A 26,326-nucleotide genomic window follows, 5' to 3' on the forward strand; every position below is an offset into this window, starting at 1 on the left:
TCTTTAGAATGCACATACATCTGCAATCATCTGACCAAAGACTCTGAGTGTCCTCCACAGCCCCTAGCCCAGCAGAACACATAAAAAAGTGTACCATAGTGACTTGCTGGTCAACTGATTCCAGTTCCTCCCACTGAAGGAAAGGGAAACCAACATGTGTGCCCCACACCAGCACCCCAGGAGGTTCTGCCGAAAGTTCATGGCAAGTTGCCTCCAGGGTGCGACGACCAGAAGTCAACCGGTTTTGGCGGGCTCCACACTAACTCAGGCCAGCTGCAGTGTGGCAGACCAGGACCGGTAAGTCCCACCTTCCAGCCTCCTTCCAGACATTGCAACACACACACGCGCGCGCGCGCGCGATGTCCTTGCATTCTGCGTCCTTTGCTACCCCTCAAGTCTCATTTCACCCAATTCCTCCTGTGGATAAGTTAAGACTGGTGTGGTCACGGGGCTCATAGGGACTTGCGTATAAGTCACGCCCCGGTCTCTGTGCATTACCCACCACCCAACTCTCCCCCAGGACTCCTTCCAGCTCTAGGAAAAACCAGTGAGAGCACTTCTCCATACTTGCTCTGACAGGGCTCAGACAAGTAAAACCAGAAATGGAGAAATGGCAGCAGTAAAAGCAAACACCACCGCAGAGCTGGACCTCACGCAGGTCCCTGCCGACAGTTAGAAGGACCCTACGATTTCCAGACTGCTCCAGGCAGTCATAATCTGGGGAAGCCCTTAATGCTTGATTTCTCTTTTCCTGCGATTTGTAGCTTGTGGCATTCAAAATCCTTGAGTCCCAAACAGTGTTCTTCCCCTTTAGGCAAAGTTTCTGGGCCAGGCAACAGTGGCTCTCTCCAGCCCGGCCCCGCCTGGCCCCAGCCTAAGGCTGAAGAAACCTCCTCAGCGAAAGCTAAGGGTGTCATGGTGACATTAATTCAGCCACATTCCACATGTATAATATTCCTGAGGAGTAGTTAGGCCTGTAAATCCATTATTTATGATGCAGAATTGCCCATGCAATGCAATGCAAGTATGTTAGTATTGCTGTGAGAAACAACTTTTCAACGTCCTTGTTTTGAGAGGTACAAATTTTACAACTTCAGCAATGCGTCACCAAACACTGCTTACATAGCTACTTCCATACCTGGTTCAAAGTGGCTGCTTATATTCAAATATAGAATTTCCCCTACCTGAATATACCGAACAAATTAAAAATGGTTCATGATTTGCATCCAAGTTCTGGGTTTCTTACCATTGCCCTCGTTTCCTTTGTAGCATTGAAATCAGACCTTAACTGTGCTTGTGAAACAAAAACACGGAGGCCATTTCCATTGCAGAACAGAAAGTCATAGACAAGCACCTGCATATCTTTCTTTGTTGGTTGGGGGTGGGGTGAGGAGGGAGAAGGAAGAGGGACACTTCATCTCCACCTCTCAACTTCAAGCCAGAGACTGGGGGTTCAACCTCTGTGTGTCCAGGGCACCCACACACCTTTTCTGGGCTGTGATTGTCTGCTCTTGAAAACAGCTATACCACCAGTATGCTTTAGCACTGACAGAAGAGAAGAGCTAATCAAAGTGACTAAGGCAAATATACCAGATTATCACAAGCCCTAGTCCCTTTCTGACTTGCAGCTGATCTGGAAACATATTTCATCACCTTCCAGCGCCATGTTCCATGGAGGTGAGAATTTTAAGTTCAAACCTCTTCCAGGTCATTATGAAGATTCATGTGTCAAGGCAGAAGAAATGAATATGTTTTAGCAATTTATTAGTTTTATTTGTAATTTTAAAACATTTAGTCATGGGACAGGTAGGCTTCTGTTTTTACTCTAATCCTGCTCTTTTCTTGGCAATAGGCTGGCTTGCCATTTTCCAACACACATCCTTCGCTTCAGTCGGAACCACAATCCCACCAACACACTGCCTCATCCTTAAACTACACCAGCTCCTCCCCCAGCGCTGTTCTTCTCCAACCCTCACCAGGACTGCTCCCCACCCCATCCCTTCCAAATCCTTCCAAGCTTCCTGCAGCCCATCTGAAGCCTCTGCTGAAACCTTCTGTCACTCACAGACCTCCCTTCTCCCTGCACCCCGGTACTGCTCCCAGCTATACCACCAGACTTGCCCTATGTAAAGTCTATTTGAATCACCTGATGACTTGTACCGCTTGTCTCTCTTCCCTTGCAGACCTCCAGGAGGGCCCTAATCTTACGTGCTTCTGCACTGCAAACAATCCCTAACACAATGTTGAATTGAAAGTTGACACTCAATAAATACTTGCTCTTTTTTGGGAGGAAAAGTTGGCAGATGTAATCAAAATTTTAAATGTTCTTGGACTCTAACCTAGCATCCTGACTTCCAGGCATCTAACCCGCAGAAATACTTGGAAAAGAGCTTAGAACAGGACCCTGCCCATAGTAAGCATACTATTCAGAATTAATGGTAGCTAGCTGTTGCTGCTGCTACTGTTGTTAGAATGTTCCCTGCAATATTGTTTATAATAGCAAAATCTGGAAAGAAAACAAATGGCCAGCAATAAGAGAATCATTAAATAATTGGTGGTACGTCAATTAGATTCTATGCAGATTTTTAAAAGAATGATTTTATTTTTTTAAGAACTAAATATATAATTTTGTGTATGTATATTATACACATTCAGGGAGGCAGCATAAACTCATAATTAAGAGCATAGATTCAGGACTCAGACTGCTTGAGTATCAATCCTGGCTTCATCGCCTACTACCTATGTGAACTTAAGCAAATTATTTAACTTCTCTGTGCCTCAGTTTCCTTAACTGTCAAATGAAGAAAATAATAATACCTGCCCCATAGGACTAATGTATGGACTGAATGAGTTCCTATGGGTAAAGCACTAGAAAAGTATCTGGCACATATTAAAAGTTAGTTGTCATCAGTATTATTATCTGCAAAAAAGACAAAAGATAAATACCAAACTGTTAACAGTAGTTTCCTCTGGAGAGAGATACTGGAGAAAAGGAAATGTTCTGGTTTTGGGGTTTTTTTTTTTTTAACCACAAGCAGGTATAGCTTACATAATATAAAGATGCAACCTACTTGCTAATAGGTTGCAGGTTTGACTCATAAGGACAACTGCTACCTGAGATGCAGTGTGAGATGTCAGGATGCAGGACCACAAGCCACGGCTTCCTCATTTCTAAATCCTGATTCTAACTCCAACCCACAGCCAGAAAATAAAAAATAAAAGATGTTATCACCAGCTGCTGCCCCACACACACACTCTGCAACCCCACAACGTGCTAAAAAATTGAGAACATCTGTTTGGGGGGAAAAAGCACCAATTACTATTTTGAACGGGAAGAAAGGGAACAAGTAAATTTGGCAACCAATATATTTTTACTCATACGTTTTGAATGCCAAGGTAGGATCTAGTGCTGCTTTAATAATCATCTTCCTGTGATAAAAGGTGACTCTAAGTACTACCTAGGACCACACCCTCCATGTCACAAAACCCTCCTCTCTTCCTAGACACCTTCCCAGCCACCCCCAGTCTGCAGCATCGTCTACCTCGCGCTACGTGGAACCATGCTTTGGCCCCTGCCTCTAGGAAGCTCTGGCTCTGGTGACCCACGTTGTGATATGACACGTGCGCCACCCAAGGCCCAAGAACACTGAGAACAGAAGCCCTCTACCTTGGGCTTCATTCTTCTCCACCACTTCCCAGCACATCCCCTCCTACCAGCCACACCACAAATCTAAACTCCTTGACCCCACCTCAAGGCCTCGCCCAGCCTAGCCCCGGGGCTGTTTCAGCCCTGTCTCCGGCAATTCCACGATCCCCTCTCCTTCTGGGGGTGCAGTCAAGCTGGCCAAGTCCCTGCCCTCCAGCTTGACCTTTTGCTTTGCACTTCTTTCTTCTGTGGAGGCTGCTCCTCTCATATTCACCATCTTTGTGCTACTGTCAGCATCTCCTCCCTTGCTCTTCATGTAACCACTTCCCACTACCCTTCAGACCAACTTAACAACACCCCGCATCCTGGCCCCTGACCAGTGCATAACGACCTCTCTGCCCTCTCCACTCTGCACCCTCATCTTGTGCTCAGCAAATAACCCAAATCACACAGGCTACCCTCTGAATGGGTAGAGCCTGTCTCCTTAACCAGACTGCAAATTCCTGGAAGACAGGACACCTGCCAAGGTTCTTTTCCTTTCTCATATTGGGCATGGGAAGAGCAGTGTAGAGGGAAGGCTGGGAATTGGAAGAAAGGGAGGTGGAACTCTTCCCCCAAAAAGCTGAAGTGGAGTTTCATTTAGTAGCGAAATCTCCATTGACAGCTTGCTAACTTCTCATGGCAACCTTTTCTTATTTGTCTTTTTGTTCACTTAGAAAGCTAGGAAAGAAAAAAAATTGTTAAAAATTAAATCCAAAACTTTCAGCTCTGATAAGATGAATTTTCTCAAACGCCAATAATTCCACATGGCTTGTCTAAAATTAGAGAGAGAGAGAGAAGTGACCAGGATTTTTAATGGATTGGCTTCCATAGTAGATGCAAGATAGTCAAGTTTTATTTAAATGACTTTCTTAGGAAATTGGAGCAGCAGGCAATGCATCAGATGCCAGAAGTCCATTTAAATATTATACTAAGGGAAGGGAATTCATTTGGTCAAGCTGCTAAAATGAACAGGCAGGGACAGAAATGCCCTGGAGAAGTGCTGGGTGTTTCATCTTGAATCCATTTGTAAAATAAACACATTTATTTACCAAGTTTAGCACTTTGACTACTTCCTGGAATCAGTGTTTGCACAAATCCAGGCTGAGATGGCCAACTGGAATTAAAAAGTGACCAAGACTACAAAATTAATTTGACACTCCTCAATTTTCTTGTTTAAAAACACAAGACAAAATCCTAATCAAATTGGAAGTTTATACAGTTATTTCAGTCTACAGCTTGGAAATTGCCACAGCGCACTGGCAAACGGCCGCCCTTAGCGCCTCCAGCCCCAATGTGCTTGTGATGATGGTCCAAACTACAGCTGTTTATGAGCTTAAAATGCAAACATACTAACTCCTTTCTTCTGTAGGAAGAACTTGCATTCCCACTGACACCTACCGCTGCCTTACAGATGGGCCTAGCCCTGAGATTTCAAACATACTATAGGAAACACACTGACACACACACACCCTGCCCAGGGCCCACACTGCCCAGACACTTAAAATTACTTCTCCAGTAGGATCCCAGGAAAAGGTTCTGTTTAGCTACCACCTGCACATGGCCAGGTTATGACTGGTTTGACAACCTATAGCCTCTCCGGTTCTGCAGGGGTCCTTGGGGTAACTCTGCCCTCTGCCGAGTTAATGACTCCTTTTGGACTTTGGATCAGGTGTTTGGTATCCTGAGTTTCCTGTATCCAGCAGAGGCAGGAAGACCACACAGTATCAGACTTAACATCCCACAAGATGAGGTGTGGTACAGCAGACCTACTCTACTGTGCTGGCAACTGGGGCTGGAGGGTGAGGTTGTTGTTTACTGGCTCAGTAGCGCACCAGCCAGTTTCATTACTGCACTCCTCCCCTCCTTGCCCCTGAGTAACGGAACTCCTGCAGGGAGGCCTGGCTCTTCCCCGTAGCTCTCAAAGATTTCAGAAGCCCCTTCTTCCCTGGCAAACTTTTTCAGCAATAGCCTGCCCTGCTCTCCCCATATTGTCAACAGTTCATAGCTGAAGCCTCAGCGGAATATCCCATCCAATTTCCCATAAAGTGGGACATGAAAATAAACACACATATTGTATGTTGGTTTACATTTCCTGCACAGACCCAGCAGGGGCAACAGGAAAGACATTAAGGAAACTATTTCTAAAGCAATGGGCTACATTTTAGCAAGAATACTCTCACTGACCCTAAAAAGGAAGCCATTAAGATGGCTAAAATCCCATATAATTCTTCAAAAACGTTCTTGAACATTCCCATTTTAATTTCCAAAGTCAATATGGTTTGCTAGTGCCGCATGCTCTATGACAACAATTCATATTGATGGGGAGGGAAGTATGAACATTTTTCTACTGAATGGAAAATTTGGTTATTTTTAAGGACATTATTCCAAGAGAGAAAAAGGTCTTAAGTCCATAGCACCTGACAGAATATTGTTTTGTTCCTAGAAGGCTGGTTTCTCTTGACATCTCTGCCCTTATTTAAAAAGCATATCACAGTTGTCACCTTTATATTTTCAGTCACGCGATTTCAAACCCCAAAACAGAATGTTGCCATTTATTTTTCTTCTGAAGAAAAGGAACCCTGCTTGCATGCACGCTCAATGCCCCAAATCCAAGAGAACATTCCCGTCGCACCTCTCTAGTTCAGAGCACGTGGCAAGTCTGAGTTAGTGAGATGTCTGAACTAGAGAACAGAGAAGGCTATTTTATTTCTTTCAGGTGAACTCACTAGTAATAATCACTTGCCATTAGCACATTAAAATTGTATGTAAGTGGTGTGCTGAAGTGCTAGAAAAGTTTGTTCTCAGGCAGATAAACGGTCTCTCCTGTAGTCTTGTTCCCACTGCTAATCTGGTCAGCAAAGCCTTTCCTCGTGGATCGTGTGAGCATTAGCACCAGGTGCCCTGCCAGGGAAGCACCACACAATCCAAAGCCGCCTTGAGAACACAATGCATTTTCCACCACAACGGAGCCATTTTACCACACCTAAGAGCCTGAAAAATAAACAAAAAATAAAGCCGTGTGTCAGATCACCGCCTCTGTCCGCAGGGGCCTTCTTGTGGTGGGGGACAAAATGGCAGTCCCACACTCCAGCCATCAGGAGAAACCTGACAGCTCCTTCCATTGAACTTTCCTCCGTATCCTGCTCCTCACTAGCCGGCCTTGGTGCCCTAATTCTTCCCCTTCTCCCACTCCCAAGCTTCTCCCTGTGAGGAGAGAAGGGTGAAAAAGTGTGGAGTGTCTGGGTCCGGTGCTTTTTCCGGTCTCATCTACTCATACTCCTCTCTTAGTATTCCTGTGCCACTGAACCTGGGATTATTACTTTTGTGGGTTGGCGAAGGTGGGCGTCTTAGATCCATGCTAGCCTTAAAGAGCAATGTCCTCTTCACTGGCTCTTCCTTGAAGACCTGCACTTTGTCTCATCTCAAGAGGCAAAACTGAAAGACTCAGCTCAGGGTGTGGGGCTACAGGACTAAAGGGATCACTAGACCGCTTTGGAGCCAGGCCCTCAGCCAGAAGGGCTAAAGGAGCCCTGTGACCCATGCTAGTGCAGATTTCAGCAGGAACAGAAGTTTCACACCAGGGCATGGGACCAAAGCCATGATGAAATCAATAGGATGCCTTTGCCAAGAGTGCCCACTCTGCATATCTCCCTTAAGCCTGATCTAAGAGTTGACGTTTAGGACCTGGTTAAATAGCTTTCCAACTCATCACAACTGGCTGAACGAGCAGATAAATGGAAATTTGGAACATAAGAAGCTGAGATAATCCACACACAAATGTCATGTCCCCAGATGACTGTGGGTTGAATATATGCACAGCAAGACATTTTCATAAACCAAGAAGAGATTAAATTGCCCAAAGTCCTTCACCCTTCTTACACTTGCCTATAACACAGCTGCTAATATCTAGCACCATTATTAGGGGTTACTGAATTGACGTTATATATACAATAAGATTCATGCTCCAAAGATATTAAGATCCACTGTCAGACAAATCAGTCTTTCTCAGCTCTGATAAGAAGCCCAGTTGGGTGATTGGCTCAAGGGTCATGCAACTTCCAACCCCTCATACCGAGAACAGTGAAATCACACTTCTGGGGGCCCAACATAGAGGATAACATAGAGAATCTAAAGCAGAAGTTTGAAGTTTCCTTATTTTAAAATTAATGCAAATTTTGTATTCAACTTTATAATGTAATAATAATCTTTCCATTAATTAACAATTCCTCAAAAATCCTTCAATAAAATAAATGCTCTGGGGAAATTGCCACGTTTATCCTACAGCCCCAAGGTTTGGCCAGCATACCACCACCTCACCCCACATACCCCAGCTTGAAAAGAAAAGCAACGAGGGAACCAAAGCAGAATTCTGAATCTTGGAAAGAGAAGTGAAAACAATGCTTACCAAAGTAGGGGGAGACTGATTATATTTTTTCCATAACCATTTTCCATAGCCACTGCTAGAAAATGATTAAAGTCTTATGCTGGCTTGTCATGAGGTTTCACACTGAACTGTGTTCATTGAAAAGTTTTCTCCCCTAGGGACCATCAGGACTTGGCTTAGGAACAGCCTCTGAGAACACCTTGAGAACTTCATACATATAGGCCAAACTCCTTAATCCCTTAATACACCTAAATTCTGATGAAGTCACTGAAGGTGTCAGAGCAAGACGCAAAATCCTCGAGAGACTATCACCAATTTAGCATTTCCAGTTCAGGTGGAGACATTAATTCCACTTATCAAAGAGAAGTACAGAAAGGCATTCATTATGAAAAGCAGAAACCCGAAATGAAGAATATTGTGGGTTGGTCTCAGCTGGGTTTCCCTGAATTTATTACCTTGGAAAGTTCAACACAGATCTAAGCCTTCCACCCGAGACGGTAGCTAGTGGGAAGCAGCATCTGGGAGCAAATCACCAGGATCATGGTGGCCTCCTCATTGGGTACCAGCTGTGCAAACCCCCCAACGTGAAGGAAGGAAGAAGAAGCAGCTGGGGAAGAAGGTTAAGGAAATTGTGTGTTTAAAGGCAAGACCATTTTAAATTTTAATATTACTCCTATATAATTTGATATATGATCGGATGAGATCGGGAGGAAAAGATTGAGACATACGGGAGAAAGAGGAAGTAAGGAGATCAGGTGAAGGAGTAGGGAATAGTAGGAATGATACAAAGGCCAGAAGACAGAGAACAGAAAACAAAAGAGGCCAGATGGTGGGAATGGAGAAGAACAGCCACCAAAATCCTGTCCTCTGGAGGCATGCTTGTGCCATTTGGAGGAATAACTTTAATTTGTTTTGTCTTTTTCTTACTGTTTCAGAACATCGGTGGCTTAGACAGACAAACTTCTCATTTGCAAGGAGGAAAAGAGATCTCGCCTTCAACTCAACATAACTTAAATTTGGCTCTGACTTTAAAAGTTAACCAGTTTTGGAAAAAAAATTAACCTAAGCCTGAAGCTTCAGAAAATGGAGCTTAAATTTTACCTGTAGTTAAATCCACCTTCTTGCAATGAAACAGTAATTAATATATTTCCATCTTCCTTCATGATTAAATTCAGGAGAAGAGTCTACAAAAGCATGATTGTACCTAGGGAAAGTTACAGTCAATGGATTTACTGACTAGAATTAGGGGCACTGTTTTCTCTATTTCACCCCAAAGTCAGACATCAAAGTAACCTCTCTCTCACTCTCTCTCTCTCTCTCTCTCACACACACACACACACACACACACACACACACACACACACGAGCACGTATACACTCCACCTCACTCTCCCTCACTCTGAATGTATTCCTGCTGATAGAGAATCCCAAAGTCTCGTTCCCATGCTCCACCGTCTTTTTTCCTTATAAGCTTAGAGTCATGTATGCGGCATATCAATTCAGTTCTCACTTGTCAGGTCAAGAACAGGGCCAATACACTGGCTTAATTTAAAGAGTTTCTGAGTTGTTAGAATTTCAGGATTCAAACAAAAATGAAATTTGACTTAGAGGGTTTTTTTCCCTTCCACTTCCTGGTGAAGATACAAGAAAATAGCCAAATGGTAGTTAGACGATGGAGAACAGGTGCAAAGGGCTGGAAAATGCTCTGCTCTTGAATAATTGAAAGCAGACTAGAGATCCTTCTGTTCTATGAACTCTCCACAACCGGAGAGAGCAGGTTCCCTGAAAAGGTCTGAGCACTGGTCAGGGAATTCCAAATTACAAGGGGGAGAAATCACTTGAATGAAGAGTTCAACAAGAGATCCCCATCTATTTAAATTGTAAAGACACCAAAACATGAAAATCTGCCTGCCAGTCCTGCTCTCATTCGCTTGAGCCAACTACATGCATGTGCTTGGATGCAGAAAATAAAAATGGCCCTGCAGTCCCTTGAAAAACTTTCCTTAATCTTGATGTTACTTTAAAGCCATCATAAATCACACAACCTGCCAATCTTGCCATGTTTTATATACCGTGGCGAGAGGTAGAGTATTTCTGGCCCAACGATCTCCCAGTAACAAATGCCAGTTCTAATGCTGCAGCATTTCCTCAATACCACTCGACCTCTTAAACAAGGCTCTACAAGTATATTAACTGTCATATTCTCAATTTTTTTTTACAATGGGAAGTGATATCCTCTTATGACTAGCTCGATGGAGCCAAGGGCAGCGGCTGTCTGGGGACTGATGAAAACACCCAATTGTGGTGGGCAAGGCTTTCCGCCCACCAATCATTGTCCCTAACATACCTATGGGTTCCCTGATCCCTACAAGATCCCCCAAGGTCACACCCCACTGACTCATCAGGTTCCAGCCTGCCCCTGTAACTCACTGTCATCCAAATGGGTGCCAAAATCAACCTCCACAGGGCCACACTCTGCATGGCCTTCAGGATCAATCGAAAAGGCTGAACCCAGGCAAGCCCATGGCCTGGCTTGCCTTCAGGAAATTCCGGGCTGTCTGCAGCAGCTGTGGTTTGAGTAGTACAACAAATTCACTTACTGAATGACAACAGCTTTATTGGCAAGCCAATTCAATTAAAGCCCCTGCATCCAACAAAGTCTCCGGCAGCCCTCTCTGCATAAAGAACATGGAATCATGCCTACATTTCCCTGAGTGCCCTCAGCCCTAGCTGTCCCTCTACATGAGAGGGAGAGGGATGAATGAATTAGATGCGGATGATGGTAATTAATGGCTGGCTGTCAGAGAGTCATTTTGGAGGCTCGGCCCGTTGAAGGCTCCGTATTAAAGACCAAATCCCAGCACAAACTGACCAGGACAGGCTAGAACTCGCTTTCTAAATAGTAGGAGTGTCACAGGCACCTGCAGCAAGAAGGGAGGGGGAAGCAGGGTAAGGTAAAGGAGGGTTGGAGGGGAAATAGAGAAGCAAAACATCAGGCTGCTTACATTGATCAATGCTTCTTACACTACTGATATATAAATAATATGTTCATTTTTCATTCTTACAAAATATGTCCTTTAGGCTACCATTATGGTGAACTTACTTCAGAGTTCTGACATGAGCTTATTAGGAGGGGGAAAGGGAGGGCTGACTGTAGAGCTACAAACAAAACACATTTTCTTATAAAATACATATAACAGATCATTTTTGCCTTCAGTAACAAAGATAAAATAAGAGTTTTTCAGATCCCCGGCACAGTCTTGCCAACCAGTCCTTTGGCACTCAAAGAGAACGTGGGGGGAAGAATATCAGAGGGGGCAGGAAGGGAAAGAAAACAATTAACAAATCAGCTCCGACTGGCTCATTTATATGGAGATAGCTCTCACTCTGCCTTTAGCCAATGCCACCAACACAGCCAAGTCAGGTTAACTACCTAGCAGGAGATAACTTGGGTCGATTGGGCTTAATTATTCCTGATAGTAACAGGTTACCATATGCACTGTTTGGAGCATAAACAAAAGCCAGATATCGAGGGGCTAAAATGATCCTTCTCCAACAACTGGAGTCGTGTGAAAAGCCAGATTCCTGGTTCGTTCCACCTGTCTAAAGTCCTAGTCTTAGAGGTGTCAGGGCCTGAGTTGCCACCCATGAAATGTAAGAAATTCCATGACTATACTGGAATGAGTCTTTTGTCTCACTCCCAGAAAGAGAAGAGAGTTCCAGGTGGGAAATTTCATTTAGGGAGTTTGTTTCTCTGCTCACAGAATGTTTGCCTAGAACCTGAATGTTTGCCTAGAACCTGACTTCAAAATTCCAAGTTTGGAGAAAATGTCACCTCCACCAGGAAGCCTCCCCAGATTCTCTCAATAATAAAATACTTCCTCTGCTACACTCCTAGAGAACCCTGAATGTCCTCTATCATGGTCTTTAATTCAATCTTCTCTACAACATAGTTTGTTGTCCCCTTGTCTTCCTTCCCCAAAAGACATGGATTTTCTGAGGGCTGAGCTCTGGGCTTTGTATATAACTGGCACTCAATAAATCTAAGTGGAGTTGAATTAAATGGCCCTTAGGAAATGGATACAACTTGGCAAAGCCTCAGTCTTAAAGAATTATGTGGAACCTTGTTATGACCCTACAGGCATCAAGATTTCACTGCTGTTTTCTTCACTATAGCCACTAAATTGGTTGCCCACTTTAATTAGAACAGAGGCCAGATGTCTGGCCAGCTCTGCTAGAACCGGAAGAGCTAGCAAGCTGGTGGAGTTTCCCAGCTGGGGGCTCAAGAGGCTGGCTTCGTGTGGTTGGGTCACCTTCCCTTGCATACTTCCTTCCCTCTTACTTGACTCCCCTTCCCCCCCACCACCACCACCCCATCCCGAGGGCAGCTGTCCCTTTTATCAGCAAAAGCCCTTTCCTGACAACACATCTGTCCAGCACAATGTTTCACCCTGTCCAGTGATTCGGTTACCTGAAGCATTTGCATCCTTGATCAGTGCAAGGGCCTGAAACATACGTGTCCGTAAAGAGCCAGCAGAGGCAGAATATCTCCTTTCAGAAGACTACTATCCACTAAGAATGAAATCTAATATTTAAAGGGCATGACACCCCGTTCATACTAGATTTCATTAATCAGTGTTTTCGTGGAAAGGATAAATCCTTTATGCATGCCTTTTTCCTGATTTTTTCCCCCATTTAAAAACTGCAATGCTTATTTTTCTTCCCTGCTATTAGCTCACAGAGACCCACTACCGTGAACCCTGCTTCCTTGCCTCCCAAAACTCACCCTTACTCATTCACACTGAGGGAATGAAGTTCAGTCAAGAAAAGAGGGGTAGAAAGAGAGACAGAAAAGTGTTCTAGTTAGTTTTAAGCATGTTTCATTAAATAAAACCTTTGCAACCCTTGAAAAAAATAGAGACTGTCACTATAATTACGAGCCTGTACTTGGCATGTGAGTGACCAATACGTTCAATGCCTCAAGAATATTAAGTAGGAGATCACAGCCTTCGCTTGGACACTCACTAAGGACTATATTACTGACATGGAACATGATGAGAATGGCATTGCTACGACAGCCACAAAACCCACACTTTTAGGTGAAGTTCAGAAAAGAGGAATCACTGGTATCCTTCCTGAGAGATGCTGACCAAAGAATATGCTGATTTTTTTTTACCTTTTCACATAGACTCTTATGCATCTGCATATGGCATTGAAATTGCAATGAAGCAATGAAGATGAGCACCAAAGTACTTCATCATGTCGCTAAGGACCTCGGAATGAACCAGAGGCACTTTTCAGATGTCTAAACACCTATGATTGTGCTAATACTTTTCTGCTGCATGTTCCCTTCAATTTATGGAATAGTGAAGACCCAACAAATGGTTAAATAATGCCCCATTTCCTCATTAGCTTCAAATGTAATTCCCATTGTTGAGTAAATATCTTGGTTCCTGAATAACACTTTTTAAAATATGCAACAAATAACACAAATATGGGAAAACAATATGTACAAAGATGCTTATCACAATATGCTTTATAACAGTGGGAAACTGGAAGCAATCAAAATGATAACAATAGGTAAGTTGTTAAGTGAATACACTGCAATGGACCATCACGCAGCCATTAGGAGGATAAAGACCATATAGCAACATGGAAAAATGCAAGTGACACATGCTAAGTGGGAAAGGGACTGGAAATAGTATTGCACTGTGATTACAACTAGATAAAAGCATACATACAAAAAGAGACCGGAAGGGAATAAACAAAACTAACAATTGTGTTAGGGATTATAAATGATTATTTTCCCTTATCTTTACTTCTCAAACTATCAGTAATGTTACGTGTCTTTTATAATTTAAAAAATAAATGGAAAACCCAGCAACTTTTTAAGAACTATTATTTTTTAAAGTAGCTATAATTTTGAAATTAAAAAAACAGTAATATGCAAAATATTCTAACTATATGAAGCCCTAATTAAGATGTTCCACATGGAAACAGCAGCCCTGGCAGGGTGAGCATCACCCCACACTGCTGCTCCCACCACTAACACACATCTCAGGGAGAATTCCCTTCTGCAGACTCTTCCACTGACTCAGATTTACAGGCCTCTTTCTAGATATTTTCACTCCACCTGAACAGTTTATTTCAATATAATCATTGGATGGGAGAAAGCAGCAGTAGCTGAAACTGAGGGCTGGAAAGTCAGAATTCTGCTTAACCACAGACGCTGGCGTCCAGCTGGCTGGCTGCAATGAAGCTGCTTAGGGGTGGACACTGGAATAGCCACACAGGAGAGATAAGAGGCTGGGAAGAATGAGCCTAGCAATTTAAAATAAACCTGAATCTCCTTAGCTCTGTTGAATAAGATCCCAGGATACTGAAACAACCTGCAGCTTTGGCCTTGGATCTGCCGTGTATGATCTTTGAAGAATTAAAGAATGAGAATAAAAGGGTCAGAACTCTGGTAGGGGCCAATTTTACATCCTTGCTCCAAACAGCACCTCTTAATGTTCTAGTGGATCATGCCCACTTCTTGACCAGAATTCATTTCCAAACTACAGCCTTCTGCACCCCACAGAAAAGAGTATACCTAAAATTTATCTCATGGGCAGCTAATAATAATCTACAGGCATTAGCTAACAGTAATAGATTCTGAGTTACATAAAGAGACAATAGATAACCAAAAGCTTACCTAGCAAGATGTCCCACTCACTTGGCAGCACCTCTTGTACTTCACGTTAAATCGTACAGGTCACATGTTGCTGCATCAAAGAAACCATAATTTCTGTAGTCTTAGGTGAGTAAGACTTACGTCCCCACATAAGCTGTAAATGCTAACCACTTTTTAAGACGATGGCCTCCCTTTAGGATTTGACTTCTTGCCATGACACTTTTGATAACTTTATCAACCCCAGCGTATTAAAATATTCAAGCTTGTAAGCATCAACTATCTAACACTGATTCGTGAGTCTAATCCTAAAACTAGCTCTTTAGGCTGTTTTAGCTACTTTTATATGCAACCTGAGTACATGACAATATCACATTCAGTTTGGAAGGCAGACCTTATAAAGTGTGAAATCTTTTAAGACACCACAGGAGTGCACAAAACAATTATTAATAAGCATTGCACATATTTTTAAATGTGACTCTTTTGCTGGCCTTCTTCCTCATCTCAGTGCTCCTGGTATCACTTCTTTAGTCAATACAGTAAGTCGTTTCAGCCATGTCTGCCCAGGGAAATGGAAGGAAGAATTCAGGTCTTCCTTTTTGGGTGCAAACCCCAGACAGCCCCTAAATTAAGACAGAGAGGCAGAGGACAGCAAGAGGCATCTCCCCAGAAGAGTAATTTATTTTGGCTTTAATGAGAGGCAAGACAGTCCCCACACACTTGCTTGGCATGAGCAGAGTTTAAGAACTTAGAGCAGTTCCTGAAATAAGCACGAAGGACATCTTCTCATACCACACCTGAACCACCTGTTTGCTAACTTCCTCCTTAGACTCTCAAGTTTTTGCAAGTCTTTGCCTGAAACAGCTTCTTAAATCTTCAGTTAAATCAAGTGCCACCTTCTCCCTATAGAAACCTCAGCCCGTCCAGGGTCAAGGCAAAGGGTTCCTGCTGAAAGGAGGCACCAAGTTGGAAGGACACTTGGGGACTCTTCAGTCTAGTGGTAGCCACCAAATCACCAGAGGAGCCTGTGACCCAGCCCCAGAGATTCTACTGCAGTGGGACTGAAAGCCCCCCAGGCGCTTGCGCACACACAACGTCTCTGTCACAGGTGGCCCAAGCACAGCACTTTGAGAAACAAGGATGTACTCCAATATCCTCTGAGGCTCAGAGAAGTTGCCAAAGGCACATAACCTGTTGGCAATGGAGTTAGGAGCAGTATTCAGATCTGTAGACTCTTGCCACATCCTACTGCCCCAGGGAGCGAGAGGAAAAGCAATTACAGCTGGAGGCCGGGCAGGAGCAGGTAGCACTACCCTCCCCAGGGGATACCAACATGCGCTGTGGAGTTTGGAACCTGGAGCAGGCACTTGGTGCCAAGGGGTCATAATACCACCTTTAATGATGCCTATGGCTAACCTTCCCCACAGGAGCCACAGCAACAAAACTCTTTTCTAGGCACCTGCATTTGATCTAATATCTGGATAGAAGCGGCCATCTGGGGCTGGCTTAGCAGAACCATAAAATCCAGTCCCAGCTTCACCGGGTGTCAGCCATGTACCACAAGCAAGTCACTTACCTTCTCTTCGGCTTCTGTTTGCCCATCTGAAAAATGAGCCTAATGCCTACTTTTCTGATTCGTTGTGAGAATCAAATGAGGTCACGATATGTCCTCTGAAAATTAAAATCTTCTGGAAGCATAACGTCCTATCTAGTATTCTCATACTCTTATGGATCCTGTGCAAAACTAGAAGGAATATACCCTCTTCTACAACAAGAATTGGATAGGATAGAGCTTCCCCAAAACACCAGAATTGCTCATATTTTCTAGGAAGCCTAAAGGCTATAGCCAGTGTACACAGTATCAGTGCAGACCCGTGGTAAGCAGAACAGAAAGGATGAAGCCTTTAGAAGGCACTTGGGATGCATTCAAACTTGGACCCCAAGGCTTTGTTGACTTCCTATATCCAAGAGTCACAGCCGCAGGACTGGGGTTTATCTGGTCCTCTTAGCCCTGATCAGAGCCAACAGTCGTAATGATTCTGGGGTCCTTCGATGGCTCTCCTCCCCAGCTATATAAACACATGGTTCTGAGGCACTTCCTTTGCCTCCTAAACCAGCACTCACAAACGCATTCCATGCAGGATTCCAATTCATCAATTTTCTGCCTGCATTTGCATGTTTGAAATGAGGAAAATATTTTAGATCTCTGTTTTTTATTCCAGATGGAATCTGTTTGTAAAAACCCAGAACTCCTTTCAGAGGCCATTGAGAGGTAGAAGAAGGTGAGGGGGTGGGGCTTCTGGGAAGGCTCTGGGGCCCCAACTTCCTCTTCAAGTAGAGCAGCTGTACTTCTACCTAATCGGGCTCCCACAGAAGGCTTCGTTTTGTTAATTTTTTTTAAAAGTCATGAAAACCAGTCATCTTATCCAGTCCCCTGGTTTAAAGGGGAGGAAATCACATTGGAGAAAGGTTAACTGATATTCCAACCTTCTCCCTTAGTCACTTGCCCAGGCAGGAGAATAATGGGAAATTCTGCTTCCAATGGAAGGGCTTCCTGCCAGGGTCTTCGGTCTCAGTGCAAGCTGCTATGCGTGGCAGCAGCTGGGTGGCTTCTCCTGTCTGTCCCCACATCTGGTAGCTCTTAACAGTGGCCACCTCCAGTTCCAGCTCATCAGTGCCTCCCCAGGGCCTCTCCTGGGACACTCCAGTTAACAGCTGGGATATGCGGCATCTCCAGAGTTCCTCATCTCCTCTGCCAGCTCGTCTGGCCCTCTGGTTTCTGGGTAGCACCATCTTTACAGAATCAGCCCCTCTCTAGGACTCTTTCAAAGGACAGTTCTCAAAACAACATGAAAATAAAAAACAAAAAACACCCACAAAACTTATTAATGACTCTGTGAAGTGAATCCAGGGAAGCAAGTCCACATAAGGAACGCTGGCTGTCACAATTAGTTGCCCCCTCAGGGCCCAGGCCTGCTGACTCTCCTTAGCTCAGGGTGTGTACCAAGGTCTCCAAAGCTGTCCTCCCAAGGGTTGTAGGGGGAAACTTTATACTATTATATCTATGTTACATTTGTTGAGCATGGTAATAGTATTGTGATTATGTAGGAACATGTCCTTATTCCTAGAATATGTAGTCTGAAGTGTGTTTGTGTGTATGTGTTTAGATGGGGAAGGCGGGGAGATATAGGCTGAGAAAGAAAGAGGTAAAGCAAATGTAGAAAAATGTCAGTTGGTGAATCGTGGTGAATGGTATATAAATGTTTATTGTACAAGTCTTTTAACTTTTTCTTAGGTTTGACATTTTTCCAAATAAATGCTTGGGGATAGGGGAAGGAGGTCTTATACAAAGGCACATTTACCCTGAAGTGGATGAAGCCTAAGTGTCAGGGTCCCTCGCTATATGGAGCCCTTCCAAGACACTGGTAGGTTAGTGAGGGTCATCAATGTAAAGAGTAGGTAAGATGAATTACTATACCAGAAAACCTGAAACACCCTGAAATCTTACAGCTTACATACAAAGCAAACTGGATAGAGGTTGTTCCAAGTTTGTCAACAACCTAAAAAGTTATGACATTACCAATTACAAGCAGCAAAGCTGACATTTTCTTAATTGTCAATAATAAAAGACAAATTTCTATCAGCCATGTTAGAGAAAGACTAAATTATCTTTCTATTCTCTCTGTAGAAAATATTACAAAATTGTTGTGTACAAAGAGGTGAACAAAGAATATAGAAGGAAAAGTATCATAGAAGTATGTCAAGTAATTAATTCAAAATATTGTTAGTTTTCTAGATATTTGTCAGCATGTTTAATAATTATATAATTTGATTTATTTTTTCCTTCTGTATATGAATTCACTGTTAGAGCCTCCCTCCTTCTAAAGTGCATGCTTTGTTTCCCAAACATGTTGATCACACAAATATATACACACAGACAAATATCAATACATGCAGCCTTTTTTCAAAGCAACATCTTTTGCGTTTAGGGTTCCTTGGAACACATTTGGAAACACTGCCCCAGAGCAAAGTTGCTTCTTTTTATCCACATCTATCTATCATGGTAGCTGCACTGTAGCATTTGATTTCCAGAAAGACATTTATTTCAAGAGTTTACTTAAAGCAAATAAACTATATTTTTCATTGATCTTATATTTACATACAATCTGCTTTATATAGCCACATTCATTAACCCAGCCAATTAAGGTCCAAACAGCACTGTGAGGGAGGCCAGACAGGTAATAAGAAAGGATTTGCCCCAGGTCCCACTTCACAAACATCCACCTCCATCTCTCCAGCCTCTGTATGGCTACTTCAATGTTCCACAGGAGTAAACTGAGGCAAGGGGGCTGGAGGTAACTTTTCTTAGAACAACAAGGCATAGGATCTGGGTTTCCATTTTGTGGATTACTGTCGAATTGGTAAATTATTTTAACAGGCTCGATTTCTGTGGCCTGCTTGTCCTTTGACAACTTGTGTTCAGTGCCACCTGGGGGAGAGACACAGAAGACTAGGGCTCACATATGGGAGAGAGGGGAGTGAGTATGAGGGTTCACCCTTCTTTGCCCTCCCCAAAGTGAGGACAATTCATCCTTTTCCCCCAATGGAAAAGGATCAGTCTTTGACATTTTGCATTATAGATAACGCCAAAGAGGTAGCCCTAAATGCTAAAGGAAACTTTCAGAAAGAAGTGCAGCTTTCTATGGGTCCCTCTTCCTAACCATCCTGCATCAGCAGAACAGAGACCAGACACAGCTTCCAGGCCCATGAAAGAACTGGAGGGACAGAGCCCCATCACAGTGCTCACTTTGCATTAAATTCTCCTGCTTTGACATGGAATTCCAGGGGCGGGAAGGGGAACCCTTCTGGTAAAAAAACTCCAGAGCTGGGCTTCCCTGGTGGCTCAGTGGTTGAAAGTCCGCCTGCCGATGCAGGGGACACGGGTTCGTGCCCTGGTCCGGGAAGATCCCATGTGCCGCAGAGCGGCTGGGCCCGTGAGCCATGGCCACTGAGCCTGCGCGTCCGGAGCTGCAACGGGAGAGGCCACAATGAGAGGCCCATGTACCGCAAAAAAAAAAAAAAAAAAAAAAAAAAAAAACCTCCAGAGCTAATGTTCTAATACAAAACCCAGTAACAACAACAACAACATAATAATAATAATGGTAAAATAACCATCATTTATTAAGCATTTTCCCAGCCACCTTAGATACTTTCCATGAATTATGTCATTCCCTATAAAAAAAAAACTAGCAAACACTTCTTCAAACACTAGGGTAAGATGGTTCCATTCATGTGGTAAAGGGTACAGAGCATTGCTCTGCTTTGACTCATGTCAATAAGTAGGTAGAGCACTCCCCTGGTTGCACAGTGGTTAGGAATCTACCTGTCAATGCAGGGGACACGAGTTCGAGCCCTGGTCCAGGAAGATCCCACATGCCGCGGAGCAACTAAGCCCGTGTGCCATGACTACTGAGCCTGCGTTCTAGAGCCCGCGAGCCACAACTACTGAGCCAGTGTGCCACAGCTACTGCGGCCCACGCACCTAGAGCCCGTGCTCCGCAACAAGAGAAGCCACCGCAATGAGGAGCCCGCGCACCGCAACAAAGAGTAGCCCCCAGTCGCCCCAACTAGAGAAAGCTTGCACGCAGCAACACCCAGTGCAGCCAAAAGTAAAATAAATAAATTTTTTTTAAAAATAAGGAGGTAGAGGAAGCTGACCCCTATGGTTGGGAGTCATCCCCACTCCCCCACCCCTCACCCCACCATGGCCTCTCCACTAAACACTCAGAGGACCAGCGATGGTGAATACATAGGCTGTGCACTGGTCACACTCAGATATTAAAGTCGACTAATAAGTAAGAAATATAATAATTATACAGTTGATACATTATGCATGTTTATTTTACTATTTAGACAATTCTGAAGTTTATACAGGTAAAATAGAAATTCACTCCTCACTTCCTCTCCTACTGTTAACAGCTCAGTGGGTATCCTTCCAGATTTTCCATATATATGCATGGAAATAATAATGGCCTAGACCGGCTCAGAAACCCTGCCTCCAAGATCATTTTTAGGAAAGAATGACTAGGAAACATTTCTGGAAAAGATAAAAAGGGTCAGAGACCAGTGTCACCACTTCATCCCTAATCATGGCTCCAAGGGATCTACCTCAGATCATATTTCCTAGAAACAGACTCCGTGACAGAGATTTGGGTGCAGAGCACATTGGGGAGCATGCTTGGAAATAATACCTGTGACAGAGAGGGGGAAACAGAAAAGGACAGGTGGGAGAGTTGAACTGTGTGATGTAGCTGTCGCCTCTGTGACAATCCCGTAGGGAACTCAGGAGTTGAGATGCCCTTCTGAGTTGCCCCAGTTAAAGCAAGGGAACCAGGCTTTCCTATTCTCAAGTAACTAATAATTGGATGCAGGGAGCCCTTGGGAGAAGGAGTAAGATTGGGCAAGGCAGCTTCCTTCTTCCAGGGCTGGTTCCAGAGAGAGTACAGCTGTGAATCAGCAGGAGCCAACATCTCTTGGTTTTGAAGGGGGAGCTGGGAAGCCTACCGCAGCATATACTACAAGACCCTCAGATATTCCAAAACATTCTCTTCTAGAAAAAATGTTTCTCTTCTAGAAAGGATGAGGAGTAAACAGGAGGGAAAAAAACCTTGCTGAGTGAACAGATAAGAGAATGCTACAGCCCAAATGTTGACACAGCTCCTGAATCCAAAATGCCAAGGCTCATACCTAATGTTCCCACGATTTCCAAGAATATTGCACTATGCCATACCCTGCATAACAACACACACCGGACCTAACTACAGTTGCCAATAAGGAATGGCTAGGATGGCATTTTCCTCTCCTTTGGCCCAGAGCACTGGATTCCACTGGACAAGTTTCACCTGTATGATTGGAAATGAAAAAAAAAAAAAAAAAAAAAAACTCTTTTCTTTATGAACAATAATAAAAACAATTCTAGGAGGGGAGATAGAGCAATGCAAAGCTTTCTTGGAAATCTCATTGCTGCACCAGGAGCAGATGTCCTGGGGCACAAGTTCAGTCCTGTTCTATCCCAAATAGCACTTCGGCACACGTGGATCCAGAGCTCCTGGTGATCCTGCTCGCCCAGCTGTTTTCTTTCCTTCTAGCCTCAGCAAGGACACCCAAACCTTCTGAGGGCAGGACCAGCTACAACACAGAGCTGGGACCCCAGTCAGCTGGACAGTGTTTTGTGTCCAACTACATCAACACTGGTATTCTTTGGGTGATGCTATATCAGAAATGTCTTGCTGATTGCATTTTTCTACAAACACTCATAATGAATGACAACTAACCCTTCCTAAACCAGGCCTAGGCCGGCATGCTTTCCGATGAAACACTCCAAAGTTCCTTCAAGTGGGATTTCTATCCTGTAAGAAGTGTCCAAAATTGTCACGACTGGTGTCAAAATAACACAACCATTATCAGCATTCGTGGTAAAAGTGGCCAGTAAATGTGCCTCTGGGTCTTAGGCTCATGGTCTACAAAACGGGCAGCTGTGTGCCTGCACTGAACTTGGAATAACAGGTCAGAGAACAGACAGCATTCCTTTCAGCATTTGGGAAGACGGACTCTACAAATAAAAGGTAGAATTAACTGATCAACTTTGTAGCATGACCTTGTCCATCAGTTCTAGAACATGAGAGATTTCCATTGTGATGGTACAACTACCACTGAACAACTCATTGCATGCATTAATTCAGCCACTAAAGGCCTCCTTCCCCATAAGTTCATGTAAATACAAATCTGCTCCTGGGGCTCTAGGACAGTCAGGGAGAGGTTAATATTTGGAGATTTATCTTTAAACATTTTTAATCCACTTTTTTACAAAGATTGGCAGAGCACTTGGCAAACTGTCCCCTTACCAGTGACTTATGAGGGACGATACTACAAAAAAATAGGGACCAACGTGTCTCAGACATCCCTGACTGATTTCTTCTGCAGCAATCTTACCTTCCAAGGGGACAAAGGACAGGCCCTACTCTACTGCAGTTAACAAGTGCAGAGCACCCACCTGGACCAGGCACCATTTGAAGCCGTTCAGCATTAAACCCTCACGACAATCCCAACTTACTACTGTTATCCCCAATTTTCAGATGAGAAAATTGAGGAACAGAGAAGTTAAGGGACCTAGTAGTCAGTGTCAGAGCTATGATTCAGAGATAAGCATCTGACTCAGGAGTCTGTGCACATAAACTCGATGCTATCCTGCCTCCAGAATGGAAGCATCTTCCAAGAAGTGCTTTTACTTTCAATCCTTTAGTTGCCTTTACTTTCCAAATTCCCTTTGAAACAGGCAGAGCCGAGGTTACCCACTTCGTGGAGACACCAGACCTACATGACTTAACTGAGTCACAGAATTAATCAGTGATTGGACAGAGAATGGAACCTAATACAACACACAGCACAGATCTTTACAATTCAACCAAGCAGACAAAAAACCAACAGACTCAAATCTGTTCCCGATCAGCAGACACCTGGACATGCTGGACAAGTGCGGGAGGTGATTGCTAAGCTCAGACCCATTATAGCCCCAAGGCACATCGCCTCCTCCCTCTAATTCATCCTGAGCAAGGCATTGAACCCATCTGGCCCTCCTTCTAGTTGCAATGACATGAGTCAATTCATTTCGAGGTTAAAACAATAATAAATATTTGCATTATCCTTAATCATTGCCAAAACATTTCAAACACATCATCTCCTTTAGTCCTCCTAACAGCACTACGAAGGAAGTTTTGTAGTGTTCATTCTAGAGATGGAGAAACCAAGACTCACAAAATTTGTCATCTATCCAGTCCCATGCATAACTCAGTCTTAATGTTTGATCCTGCGCTCTCTCCACTGTGCTCCTGCAACTGTATTCTGGTTCAAGATCCAGCAGTTGAAGACCACGGTCAAAGAGAAGGCTGGGGAAATCTGAACCTGCCATCAAACCAGGGACTGTTCATCCCCAACACTTCAACGCTTCATTGTCAAATAAAAAGAATGTTGATTTCCATTATTTAACCAAATAGGATCCTTTCCATGAACATTCCAACTGCAAATCAGACTTGATGAATGACAAAAGGACATTGTTTTCCACATTTTTAATCTGTTCTGCTGGACTCCCAACCCACTGGTGAAAACTCTGAGGGACCCCAAGATGCCAGTGGTCAACTTGTGCAAATCACGTATTTTGTGATCAAAAGACTGAACTACTCTAATATCCAACTTTTTCTTGTAACTGAAACACCATTGGCCACCAAAATCTAATGGTTCTTTATATTATTAGGTCATTTATTCTCCCCAGCAACCCTGTGAGGTGGATACTATTGTTATCCCCATCTTTCTTACAGATAAGAAAACTGAGGCACAGAGAGATTAAGTGACCTGCTAGTCAGTGTCAGAGCTGTAATTCAGGACTCTGATTTGGTGGACTCTGGAATGCTCAGTTAGACAGAACTTCTTCAGTACAATTCTCTAGGATTTGAGTTGGTTTGGGGATAGAGAATGTTTTGTTCTACTTTTTAAGTTTCACTATTTATCAATAGAGTTTATCACCATCTCTTATCACTATAGTGGCTCATAAGGAGACCTCTCCCCACTACCATTAAAATAGAAATCTTCTTGGAAGGGCCAATGTCGAAAACCCTTATCAGTTATGAAGTAATAAAAAATAAGAGAAATAAGGAAAAATATAGCCTCTGGAGAGACTTGGCAATGCCCGGAGGTGACAAAAGGAAGAGAAAGAATAGATAGTAGAGGTGAAAGTTTTCCAAAAACAAATGTTACCTCTATTCTCTACCCCAGCTCTTTACAGCATAGCACATACCTCTATGAATGAACATTCTACTTACCAACTAGAAAAACACAGAAGCTGTGACTGAGTGAGTCCAAAGATGCAAAGTCCAAAGACCTGACTCTCTCTTCCCCTCCAAGCCAGGTGAGTTGCTATCCTTCTAAACTCTGGGCCTCCACAAGATCATCCCCTACCCCTGATGTAAAGACGTGTCACCATGCCTCCGGTGGCAGCCCTCCCAATCTTAGATGGCCAGGCCCAATCTTGCAGCCCACCCCTCAGCAGACCTGGTCTTCCTGGAGAACCCCACAAAGAGGGCATCCCATGTTTTCAGCTGCTGCTGCCAATTACCCAATACTTCTTTTTCTACTTCTTGGTAGTTTATTTTATCAGGCTATCTTATTTCCATGTACGTGGGCCACTCAAATACTTTTTTGAACAAGGCAAAATGTTAGTAAGTATAAAAGTTAAGGCTGCCGAAGAACTGACAAGACGGCAGAAGTAGGGCACAAGAAGCAGACCTTCCGCAAGTTCACCTACCGCAGCGTGGACCTTGATCAGATATCGGATGTGTTCTACCAGCAGCTTATGCAGCTGCACAGCACATGACAGCATCAGATGCTGAACAGAGGCCTGTGGAGGAAGCAGCATCCCTGCAGAAGTGCCTGCGCAAGGCCCAGAAGGAGGCGCCGCCCAAGGAGAAGCTGGCAGTGGTGAACACACACCTGCGGGTCATGATCATTCTGCCTGAGAAGGTGGCCAGCATGGTGGGCATCTACAACCACAAGACTTTCAACCAGGTGGAAATTAAGCTTGAGATGATCGGTCACTACCTAGGCATGCTCTGAATCACCTATAAACATGTGAAGCAGGGCCGGAAGCCACTCACTCCTCCTGCTTCATCCCCCTCAAGTAGCCTGCTTGGCCAACCAAGGCACAGATTTCTCTTTTTAAAAAAAAAAAAAAAGGTAAATAGGTAAGTAAATCACACCACCAATAAAGGCAGAAGTAATAATAATAGCAATAATCACAACAACAACCATTTATTAAGTGCTCCCTGCATGCCCTGTACTTCCATACCTGATTGCATTTCATCTTCTCAACATGCCTTCAAGGTAAGTATATTTTACAGATGGGAAAACCGAGGCTTAAAGGCATTAAGTAACATGCCCACGTCAATCAAGAACTACGAATGCCCAGTTCCACCTGCAGGTCTGTCTCTCTCCAAAGCCCAGGCTCTTTACTAATATCCTAGACTCCTTGATCCACTCTACAGCCAGGTAGGCTTTGCATATAGGAGTACATTTCTCTGTTTTGTTTCTACCGTATTATACTGGTGGGGTCTAGAGAGGTTTGCTCCCTTGCCCAAGGTCTCATGGTGGTGTGGACAGAAACAGAGCCTCACATCCTCTGATTTCTACTAAAAACACTCATTCCCCTCTACCCTGCCTATCGAACTGGCCCTGCCTGCACGCGTCTCTCAATAGACAACATGCTCAAAGTGCCCTCCCTTCCCACGCCCCTTTGAAGCCCTGGAAGGAACACATAGTGATCCACTCCTATCCAGATTCCCAGCTGCTGAGGCCCACGGGCTCATGTCAAGAGCTCTGGGGATCTACATCTACCCAGAGCATCTGAGAAAGAGCCCCTGCTCCAAGATTCCAGGTGTGGTCACAGGAGAGTATTTTCTGCTAGGACCCACCCAGACCTTCCAGCAGTGCCCATGCTGGGCAGCAACCACTCTAAGGACAAGAAGGATCAAGTCTC

The 26,326-nt window shown here is 43.9% G+C and overlaps 1 pseudogene; it reads left to right on the forward strand.

Moving 5' to 3' along the window:
• Window positions 1–154: 154 nt before the first annotated feature.
• LOC113633470 (40S ribosomal protein S15 pseudogene) lies at window positions 155–25,475 on the forward strand (annotated as a pseudogene).
• Window positions 25,476–26,326: the final 851 nt, after the last annotated feature.

This window comes from Aethalodelphis obliquidens, unplaced genomic scaffold (genome assembly GCF_003676395.1).
Source record: "Aethalodelphis obliquidens isolate GAN/ISIS:26980383/991018 unplaced genomic scaffold, ASM367639v1 scaffold40, whole genome shotgun sequence".
NCBI classification, from domain to species: Eukaryota; Metazoa; Chordata; class Mammalia; order Artiodactyla; family Delphinidae; genus Aethalodelphis; species Aethalodelphis obliquidens.